This window comes from Meriones unguiculatus, chromosome X, assembly GCF_030254825.1.
Source record: "Meriones unguiculatus strain TT.TT164.6M chromosome X, Bangor_MerUng_6.1, whole genome shotgun sequence".
Taxonomy (NCBI): domain Eukaryota; kingdom Metazoa; phylum Chordata; class Mammalia; order Rodentia; family Muridae; genus Meriones; species Meriones unguiculatus.
In genome coordinates, this window is record NC_083369.1 from 59,454,741 (window position 1) to 59,466,730 (window position 11,990).

At 40.4% G+C, this 11,990-nt stretch overlaps 1 pseudogene; it reads right to left on the reverse strand.

Annotated features, from left to right (window-relative positions):
- Positions 1-6,979: 6,979 nt before the first annotated feature.
- On the reverse strand, positions 6,980-7,221 carry LOC110541658 (histone H2A.Z-like; annotated as a pseudogene).
- Positions 7,222-11,990: the final 4,769 nt, after the last annotated feature.

The following is an 11,990-nucleotide window of genomic DNA, read 5'->3' on the forward strand; positions in this document are numbered from 1 at the left end:
CCCTACAGTCAGACAATGGTCCTGAGTTCACTTCTCAGATTTCCCAAACCTTATCTAAAGCCCTTAATATTCCTTGGTATTTTCATATCCTATACCATGCCCAACCCTCAGGAAAGATAGAATGAACTAAAAGATCCTTAAAAAATACTCTTGTTAAACTATTACAAGAGCTTCACCTTGATTGGGTAAAACTCCTCTCCATGGCCCTATTTAGGCTATGAGTTCACCCCCCAAAAATCTCTGTCTATCTTGCCTGTGGAGCTCATATATGGAAGACCAGTCCTAACTCCTCATCTTTTAGCTAAATCCTTGCCTCTCCCTGACTACCTACTTACTCCCTTACTCTGTCATCTCCATTCTCTTCTGTGGGTCTTTACTGACCACTGTTTACCACAGCTGTAATTAACTCCTATCCATCTCCTCTTAACATTGGGAGACAGGTCCTTCTCTTTCCTCCAAACCAAAGCCCCTCATCTCTTTCTCCTAAATGGCAGGGCCCTTTCAAGGTGATTTTTGTGACCCCCACAGCTGCTAAGCTTGAGGGCTTTCCTCACTGGATTAATCTATCTCAACTCAAGCCTTTTACCCACCTCTTCAAGATAATGCCTGTTCCTACACATCAACTTCTATAGGACCCTGCTCTTTCAAGCAGAGGACGCCATAATCAACAACCTTGTCTCTTGTTCCAGAGAAATGAGGCCTTGCTACAGCAGCTGTGTTTGACCTTATTGGATTGGCAATGTACTTTTCTTCCTCTCCCTCTTGTCTGTTTCTGTCCAAGGAAATCCCTACATATGGAGATTTGAGGTTCAAGAAACGATCATTGATAATAAACAGTCTCTCCATATAGGGTCAGGAAATTGCTCTATGGGAAATTGCTCAATCAGCTGTCAGGAGCTGATTGAAATAACCATCACCCCTACTTCTATCCCTCCTCTCTTTTTATCTATCTATCTATCTATCTATCTATCTATCTATCTATCTATCTATCTATCTATCTATCTATCTATCTACCGTTATATTTGATTCAATTTGTATCCCATCTGTAGCCTTCTCCCTCAGCCCCTCCCATGTCTACCCTCACTCCCTCATCTCCTCCCATGCCCCTCTCCAAGTCCACTGATAGGAGAGGTTCTCCTCCCCTTCCCTCCAACTCTAGCATATCAGTTTGAAGGGAATTGGAGTTAGCTCTTCTTTGAAGGTCTGGTAGAATTCTATGCTGAAGCCATCTGGCTGTGCTTTGTGGAAGAGAGACTTTTGATGACTGCTTCTATTTCCTTGAGGGATATAGGACTATTTAATTTATTCACCTGATCTTGATTTAATTTTGGTAAATGGAGTCTATCAAGAAAATTGTCCATTTCATTTTGATTTTCAAATGTTGTGGCATATAAGCTTTTGTAGTGAGACCAAATGATTGTTTGGATTTCCTCACTGTCTGTTGTTATGCCCCCTTTTTCATTTCTGATTTTGCTAATTTGGATAGTTTCTCTATGCCTTTTAGTTAGTTTGGCTAAGGTCTTGTCTATCTAGCTCTTGGTCTCATTGATTATTTGAATTATTTGTGTGTGTGTGTGTGTGTGTGTGTTTCTGATTCATTGATTTCAGCTCTGAGTTAGATTATTTTAAATCGTCTACTACTCTTGGGTGTGTCTGCTTCCCCCCCCCCCGGGCTTTTAGATATGCCGTTAAGTTGCTTGTATGAGATGTCTCAAACTTCTTTCTGGAGGCACTTAGTGCTATGAAAGTTCCTCTAAGCACCGCTTTCATTGTGTTTGGGCAAGTTGTGCCTTCATTTTCATTGAATTTTAGGAAGTCTCTAATTTATTTTTTCATTTTTCCCTGACCAAGCTGTCATTGAGTAGAGAGTTGTTTAGTTTCCATGTGTATGTAGACTTTTTGTTATTTCTGTTATTGTTGAGGTCTAATTTTAGGCCATGGTGGTCTGATAGGGTGCAAGGGATTATTTCAATCTTCTTGTATCTATTGAGGCTTGCTTTGTGCCTGAATATATGGTTAATTTTTGAGAAGGATCCGTGGAGTGCTGAAAAGAAGGAATACTCTTTTGAGTTTGGGTGAAAAGTTCTGTAGACATCTATTAGGTCCATTTGATTTAGGACTTATGTTAGTGTCATTATTTCCCTGTTTAGCTTCTGTATAGATGATCTGTCCTTTGGTGAGAGTGGAGTGTTGAAATCTCCCACTATTAAGGTGTTTGTATAAGTGTGTAACTTAAGCTTTAATAATGTTTACTTTACAAATGCAGGTACTCTTTTATTTGGGGCATAGATGTTCAGGGTTGTGATGTTACTCCTGGTGGATTTTTCCTTTAATGAAAATGAAGTTCCCCTCCTCATCTTTTTAAATTAATTTTGGTTGAAAGTCTATTTTGTTAGATATTAGGATAGCTGCCCCAGCTTGTTTTCTGGGTCCATTTGCTTTAAAATTTTTTTCTAGCCCTTTACTCTGAGGTAGTGTTTATCTTTATTGCAAAGATGTGTTTCTTGGATGTAGCAGAATGTTGGATCCTGTTTCTGTAACCCTTCTGTTAGTCTGTGTCTTTTTATTGGAGAGTTGAGTCTGTTGATGTCGATAGATAATAGTGACCAATGAATGTTAGTTCCTTTTGTTGTGGGGTTGTTGGTATTACTGTGTTTCTATGCTTCTCTTTTTTATTGTGAAGTTATCTATATCCTGTGTTTTCTTGAGTGTAATTGATTTGGTTGGATTGGCGTTTTGCTTCTAGTATCTTCTGTAGGGCTGGTTTGCTGTGTAGATACTGTTTAAGTTTATTTTTGTCATGGAATATTTTGTTTTCCCCATCTATGTCAATTGGAAGCTTTGCTGGGTATAGTAGTCTGAGCTAGCATCTGTGGTCTCTTAAAGTCTGCATGATATCTGCCCAGGCCCTTCTGGCTTTCATAGTTTCTGTCGAGAAGTCTGGTGTGATTCTGATAGGTCAACCTTATGTTACTTGGCATTATTACCTTGCTGCTTTTATTATTTTTCTTTGTTCAGTAGATTTAGTGTTTTGACTATTATGTGATGTGAGGTGTTTCTTTTCTGGTCTAGTATAATTGGTGTCCTGTAGGCCTCTTGTATTTTTATGGACATGTCTTTCTTTAAGTTGGGAAAATTTTCTTCTATGATTTTCTTGAAAATATTTTATGGACCTTGGAGACTGGAATCTTCTTTTTCATCTATTCCTATTATTCTTAAATTTCGTGTTTTCATGGCATCCTTGATTTCTTGGATGTTTTGTGTTTGGAACTTTTCTGATTTTACTTTCTGTAAGTGTACCTTCAGTGCCTGAAATTCTCTCTTCCATATCTTGTATTCTGTTGGTGATGCTTACCTTTGTGGTTCCTGATCTTTTCTCTAAGTTCTCCAGATCCAGGGTTTTCTCTGTTTGTGTTTTCTTTATTGATTCTAATTCTGTTTTCATGTCTTGCACTATTTCCTTCATCTGTTTGAATGTGGAGTCCTTTCTTTCCATGATGGCATCAATTTTTTTTGTTCTTTTCCTCTCTATATGACTCTAATTATGCCTCTATTTGTGCATCTATTTGTTTGGTAGTATTTGCCTGTATTTCTTTGAGAGCTTTGTTCGTTTCCTCTCTATACGCATCTATTTGTGTCTCTACATGTGTCTCTATTTCTTTGGTTGTATTTGCCTGTATTTCTTTGAGATTTTTTTCCTTTCTTCTTTATCTGGCTCTAATAACTGGATAAGCATATATTTGAGACCATTTTCCTGTGTTTCCGGTGAATTAGCATATCCGTTTATTTTGGGGGTTACTGGTGAAGTCATGATGTTCTGATTTTTTTTGGATGTGTTCTCACCCCAACCTCTAGCCATCTGTTTATCTGTAAACTTTGTTGTTTGTTCCTGGAGTCTGTACTTCAGATTTGGTCCTTCTGTCTCTGGTGTCTGGAGTATTCTTCAGAATATAAGAGCAGTCCATAGGTTCAAAAGTGGATGTTGGTATTTCAGCTGTAGCTAAGAGAAGAAGGTCACAGGCACATGTGTGCAAGTGCAGGTGTGTGTGTGTGTGTGTGTGTGTGTGTGTGTAAGTGTGCCTTGAAGAACAGGGTGCCAGAGAGTGTAGATGCCTGGAAGGGTGTAGTGTAAGAGCAGGAGGGGGTGCTGGCACTGTTCTGTGCTCCCAATGTGCATGTACAGGTGCTCTGAATATCTCACTGGCTGACAGGCTTCTTGTACATTCCTTCTGGTATTCAGACCTATTTGGGCTCCAGGAATTGTTTCCTTGGACTCCACTGGTAGACCCACAAGACAGGAGCTTCAGTGTTGATAACATGGTCCCTAGAATCCTTAAATTGCCTATAGCTGGGGTATGGATGGGAGGGATCTAATGTCTGGTTGCTAGTGTAGAGGTACCCTGGATCTGGGGCTCTGCATGCACTCATTTAAAGGTGCACTCACTTGCTTGCAGGCCTAATCAAAAAGCACAGGACTTCCCCCTGTTTTCTACTCTCAGATTTTGGCTCACAGGGGCAAATGAGAATGTAGAAGATTTTTCAGCTCAGTGGTATTCACTGTTTGGCCACTGAGCAGGAACACCTGTACTTTCAGCAGCTGCCTCTGCTGTCTCAGTCATGGAACACGGAGGCTCCGGCTTGGGCTAGCCACTCCCTGCTCTACTACTGTTGCAGACCTGGGAGGCCCTTGGCAGCTACAATTCCAGACCTTTGAGGCCTATACAGCCGCCCATGCAACCACAGTCCTGGGAGGCCTTTACAGTTGCTCGTGGATCTGGGTGGCCCTTACTGCCGCTGCCTCTGAAGTCTCAGTCACTGAGCATGGAGGATGGTGCTTAGGTCAACCACAGATTTCTTTGCCAAGCCAGCAGGCTCATGCTTGGGAGAAGGGGAAGTTCAGAGGTGTTGACAATTCACCACTCTCAGTCCCCAGAGACATCCACAGGTGACCTGGATCCAAACTGTCCCAGCTCATGGGTTGTCCCTCTTTCCCAGGAAGCCTCAATGTCGGTGTTCTAGCTTTAGCTGCCCCTCCCCTCACCAATTTCAGAGTTTCAGATTCTGTGTCCCTCAGATATGGTGTGTGCTGGTCGCAGCCATCTTGGATCCCCTCTATCCCTCCTCTCTTATTTGATTGAATTTTTGTTTGCTTCCTCTTTGATCAAACCAAAGGTTATTGCAAAACATGGCCAGACAGATAAGGAGGCTGCCCATACTGGTCTTGCCAGATCCATGTACCAGCAAAGAAGAAGCTCCTTCACCTGTATAAAAAGATTCTACTTCTACATCTGAGATCCTGTGTAACTTCGCTGCACAATTGTAACCAAATCTCCAAGGTTTTACACACATTTCTAATAGACAACTTTAATCCAGTTCACATTCAATTCTTCACTGATATAGGTCCTTCTCTAAAGCCAATCTTGGTGGCACATACCTTAAATCTAAGTACTCAGGAGGCTGAGGCAAGAGGATCTTGAATTCAAGGCTAGCCTTGCTCATAAGGCTTTGATGTCAACGTGGGCAACATGTCTCTGAAAGAAAAGCAAGGAAGGCTAGATGGCTCAGTGGGCAGAGGCACTTGCCATACCAGGCATGATAACCAGAGTTCAATCTTTGGATCCTACCTAAAGGTGAAAAGAGAGACCTGACAACACAAATCTTTCCTCTGACCATGAAATGCACATTACAGTATGACATCCCTTACAGTAATAATTTTAAAACCAAAGCAAATGAACGACAGGAACCCAAATCCTTCTCAGTCTTTTTCTTTGCATGGGTTGTTGTTAGACTTTCCCAACAAATTCAGAAGTCAGAAACTGAGAGAATTTCTGCTCACACTGATAAAGATGAATCTTTTTGGCCCAATTTAATGGTTGTAATGTTATGTCTTCCGAAACACCCTCAACAGGCACATCCAGAAATAGTGTTTCTAAATGCTCAGAGTATCCTTAGCCTACTCGAGTCAACATACAATCAACCACAACAGAGGAAACATTTTAAATACATGGAAATGTAAATGACTCTTATCCACTGAGAAAAGATTGGAGTGTGGAAGTAAAAGCACAGTGCTTTATCTCAAAATTGCAGCCACTTGTAAAAGACCTGTCATGCCTGCCCATTTTCTGTAGCTGTAAAAGTGTTTGCTTCTGGAGTTTCCCACACCTCATCTTCACTCACATAGTTTACATTCTCACTCATGGTCTTCAGTCAAGTAGGCTATGATTTGAATCCACCAATGACAAAAGAAGTCAGAAATGAGGTGACTAGCCTAGTCCAAGACATTGTGGACCTTGATTTCAGGTTTCCAGAGGTTACTATCCTGAATCCTGCTAGAGGGATAGAGGGAATACATTTTTTTCAATTCCCCATTCAGTCGCAGATGCGTTTTCTATGTGTAGCTTTTCCCATTCCTATTTTCCCATAAAAAAGAGAAATCTCTCTCTCTCTCTATAAACACACACACACACACACACACACACACACACACACACACACATATGAAATAATGTCTGTACAAAACCAAATGTTTCTTACTATAACTTCTGAATCACAACTAAAATCCAAACAGTTTTTTAAAAATAATCAAGTCAATAAAAAACCCAGTACTTCAGAATCAATAGCTTCTTTAAAGCCACAGCAACATTATATATGGTTAAGACTTGAATGCAGAAATTTGGTTGGTTGGAAGGCTAATTAAGCTTCCAACTTGTTCAAATAGAATTACAAAAAGGCAAAACTGTGTTTTTCACAGAGATACAGTCCACTGGAATCACCAACACTGAACAGCTGTTAACAATATTCCTGAGATAATAAGGAATCCAGGCATCCTTAGAAGGTCTTGTCTTCTGTTGTCCTTTTTTCCCAATCAGAAATTTGTGGATGTGTGGGATGACACCGCCACCAGCAATTGTAACTTTGATCAGAGAGTCCAATTCTTCATCTCCATGAATAACAAGTTGAATGCGACAGCGGTGATACTGTTTACCTTTTAGTCTTTAGATGTATTTCCTGCCAATTCAAGTACCTCTACACTGAGGTACTTCAGGATGGCTGCACTGTACACAGCACTGCTCATGCCCACATGTCCATGGCTGGTTGTCGTAGATTTCAGGTGTCGATGAATGTGGAATGAATGTTGCCTGAGCAAGCCAGCTCAGTGGAATGGGAAACCGCATTTCTCTTGGCCTTTCCCGAGTCCTTTCGAGCCTTATCACCAGCCATCTCGGACCATGCTGAAGCTTGGATAAGCAAGGGACAAGGTCAGCGAGATCCTAGTGCCCATTTCTCTGTTGTACAATGATTCAAACTTGTCATTTATATTTAAAAACAGTAAGATGACATATGTCTCTTTTTATTTTCACCTGTCTTAGGGTTTCATTACTGTGAAGAGATATGTCCAAGCAACTTTTTTTTTGTAGGCCAGGCTGGCCTCAAATTTACAGAGATCCCCCTTGCCTTTGTCTCCCTGAGTGCGGGGATTACAGGCCTGTGCCACCATGACTAGTTGTTTTGTTTGTTTGTTTGTTTGTTTCTCCAAGGTAACTCTTATAAAGGAAAACATTTAATTGGGTCTGGCTTACAGTTTCAGAGGCTTACTATGTTATTATCATGGTGGGAAACATGGCAGCATACTGGCCAGCATGGTGCTGGAGGGTGCTTGAGATGTTGCTGAGACATCTACATCTAGATCCACAGGCAGCGGAAGGGTCCTCTGTGACTGGCTGTAGCTTGAGCTAAGAGACCTTATAACCTCAAAGCCAGCCTCCACAGTGACACACTTCCTCCAACAAGGCCACACCCTAACAGGACCACACCTCCTAATAGCGCAATTCCAGTGAATTCAAGCATTCAGACACCTTATTCTATAGGGGCCATACCTATTCAAATCACCACATCATCTATATGTAAAACCAAAAATTTGCTAACATCCTGCCATTTCTGGGTATGAGGAAACAGGTACTTTTTTCTATTACTGGTGCGGTTGTAATTTGGTTCTATATCCAAATATGGACAGCATATTAACAACATTTGGCAGATTGCAAATACACAGTTTCCATTTCAGAATCTGACTTCTAGGAATCCATCCTTTTAATGTACCCATGTGTATAAACTGACATATCAGAAAGTCTGTAATAAAAAGAAACTGTACCCAACCCATGGGACTCTCAATAAAGTATTACTTAAATAATCCTTGTCTTGGTTTGCTCTCTGTGGCTGTGATAGAGATCTTGAACAAAAGAAACTTCAGTAGGAAGGCATTTGTTTGGCTTACTTATCCTGAGTCATGGTCCATTGAGCAAAGCCAGTGGAATTCAAGGAATTCAAGGCTAGAACCTGGAGGCCGAAAACTGGAGCAGAACCCAGGCAGAAATGCTTCTTATTGGCTTGCTCTTTATAGCTTGCTCAGTTTGTGTCCTTATGTATCCCAGGACCACCTGCCAAAGGATGTCACTACCTATAGTAGGTTGGGCCCTTCCACATCAATCATTAATCAATAAATTTTCCATAGGCTTTTTTTACAGACCAATCTGATTAGGGCATTGTCTCAATTGAGATTCCCTGGCTGACTCTATCTTGTGTTGAATTGACAAAAACCAACCAGAACAATCCTGTATTGAAATATTGAAATACTAACTAGGTGTGGTGGTGCATGCCTTTGATCCCAGCACCCAGGGAGGCAGAGGCAGGTGGACCTCTGTGAGTTTGAGGACAGTCTGGTCTACAAAGTGAGCCCAGGACAACCAGGGCTACACAGAGAAACCCTGTCTCAAAAAAACAGAAAAAAATAGAAAGAAAGAAATACTATGAAGCAATAAACATAATGAAGAACCCCTTTATATATTAATATAAAGTTAGCTCCAGTATACTAGCATATATTGTTAAATTAAAATGCCAAGAATAAATGTCTTGATACAGTTACCATTTTGTATAACTGTATCATTTTATGAATAATCATAAATAATCTCTTGAAAGATATTAACATTTTTTGAAAGTGGGGAAAGGAACCTAGCGGGTGGAGCATAGCAATGTGAAGCACACTTTTCACTATATTGTTTTTTATGCTTCAATTTTTAATAATGTGATTGAATTAACTATGCAAAATAATACATTTATTTTATTATTTTTATTTCTGATGCTTGGATTAAATCCAGGAATCACCATTCAAAGGACACACTGACCACCAAACTATACTCAGAGATCATCAAAAATGTATAAATTAGGTCTGGGGAGATAACTCAGTCGGTAAAGTACCTACTGTGTATGAAAAACTGAGTTGCAGTACCTGGTATCTCCATAAAAACCCAGATGTAGTCATGCACATCTATAAACCTAGCAAGGTTGGGAGGAGGCAGGTGGCTCCCTGGAGATCATTAGTCAATAGGTGAGCACGGGGTTCAATGAGAGACTCTTGTTTCAGATAATAAGGGATCCAGGATCCATCTATCCCTACTCACCATGTGCTGGGATTAAAGGAGAAAGACAGCATGTCAGGGCATTAAAGCAGTTTTTGTTTTAATTTTTTATTTAACTTTTATTAATTATACTTTATTCACTTTGTATCCCCCCATAAGCCCCTCCTTCCTCCCCTCCCAATCCCACCCTTCCTCCTCCTTCTTCATGAATGCCCCTCCCCAAGTCCACTGATGGGGATGTACTCCTCTCCTTCCTTCTGATCTTAGTCTATCAAATCTCATCAAAAGTGGCTGCTTTGTCATCTTCTGTGGCCTGGTAAGGCTGCTTCCTCCTCAGGGGGAGGTGATCAAAGAGCAGGCCAATCAGATTATGTCAGAGGCAGTCCCTGTCCCCATTACTATGTAACCCTGAACTGAACTGAACTGCCATGGGCTACATCTGTGCAGGGGTTCTAGGTTATCTCCATGAATAGTCCTTGGTTGGAGTATGAGTCTCTGGAAAGACCCCTGTGTTCAAATTTTCTTGTTCTGTTCCTCTCCTTGTGGAGTTCCTGTCCTCTCCAGCTCTTACTGTTTCCCACTTCTTACATCAGATTCCATTTACTCTGTCCAACAGTTGGCTATCAGGCTCAGCATCTGCTTTGATAGTCTGCAGGGCAGAGGTTTTCAGAGGCCCTCTGTGGCAGGTTCCTAGGTTGTTTCCTGTTTTCTTCTTCTGGCTTTCAGAAGCCCTCTGTTAAAGCAGCTTTAAAACCAATATTTATTTAAATAAAATCATAAATGTCTCATGTTTCTGAATACTGTGTTGTAATAAAAGATCCATTGTATGTGCTTTATTACTACTTTTGGTTACAGGAATTCTGTGCATTTCAAGCATATACAGTATGTAGCAGGCTAAGTACCTGTGCTCAGACTATAAGCAACAGTCCAGACTTACTGCGTATGTTGGTATGTTTAATGAAAAAAAAAAAAAGTCTGTTGTGTATTATGTTCATGTCGTCTTACATATAATAAACAGGTAGATAATTTGTTCTCAGGGGACAGGAAGTTGTAAAAATATTGAAAAATAAACATGTTAAGATTAATAGAATCTAACTTTAAAACATTTCAATTATTATCAGCTACATGACATATTTTCAAATTAAATTCTGCTAGTTTTAACATAGGTCAGCCCTAAAAGCACATGCATACATATATATAGACTCAGTATGTTGTATTTATACATTTAATCACATATGTGTATGCATAACAGTAATAATCAAAGAGAAAGAAGCCATGAATCTGAGAGGAAGGGGGAAAGATGGAAAAAGGTTCAATAGAGGAAAGGGCAGAGGAAATTATAGATTATATTTTAATTAAAAATAAAATAAAATAATATCTAAATGACCTTTAAAAAGGTCAATTATGACTGAGTTGGACCTTTAAAAAGTTGACCTTTAAAAAGGTCAATTGTGACTAATTTTAAATTATTTATTTGTTTACTTTAAAAAATTTTTTTGGAGACAGAGTTTCTCTGTGTAGCCTTGGCTGCCCTAGACTCACTTTGTAGACCATGTTGGCCTCAAACTCACAGAGATCTGCCTGCCTCTGTCTCCTTGAGAACTGGGAATAACATTTACTTGATTTTTGAGACAGGCTCTCACTCTTACATACCCAATATTGGCCTTGAACTGTTGATTTTCCTGCTTTCATCTCTCAGCTACTGAGATTACAGATATGAATCATGATGCCTGCTTCAGAAGTTATTAAATTCTTTCCTGACTTCAATGGGGGCAAACACATCATATATATTTTATTAATATAAAACCTTAAGTCTGGGTAAAATTCAGAATAGATTCCAACAATCTGCTGCAATTTAAAAGCATTTAATTTTTTTATGTGTATGAAAAAAAGGTTAATTCAACACAAGCCCAGAATTGGCTGTTGCTCATGTGTTGAGGTGCCAGTTGGCTGACACAGCTTTCCAAGGGGGTTGGGGGAAGTGAGGGCTGTTGTAGTGGAAGGCACACTCAGCCTTTTGTGAGGAGGGTACAAATTGCATCACTCTCTCAAGGCCCTGCTGTCCAGCGCTGGTGAATGGACACCAGGATAGTACATGTCTTCAGGAGAAGTTGCTTACTTTTCCTAGACGTAAAATGGCTGGGTGTCTAAGCTTGGGGAGGAGATTGCTGTCTCTTTAATGAAAGCGCTCTGGCACGGGGGAGCTCTACATGGACTGCTGTGTATTGCTCCTCATGGGGCAGTCTGGGCATCCAGAGGACACAGGATCACATAGAGGATGGCCTTTTCTGGTAAGAAATTCTCATGCCATCCTAGACCGTTGCACTGTTCCACCGCATGCTCTCCCCCAGGTAAAAAGGAGGGAGGCACTGGGTCACTGTAAGCTCCTGCAGTTGTACCTTTAAATTGGGTGTCTCCCAGCAGGAAAAAAATATATGTTTGGAAGAGCAGTGTGAAAGAATAGGACTGGGTTCCTGTTCTCAATCTTTCCCTAAAGGACCTAGGAACATCTGTCTGTCTCACATGGAGAATTAAGGTAATCTTGTGTGACAGTGCCTCAAAAGAAAACAAGAATTA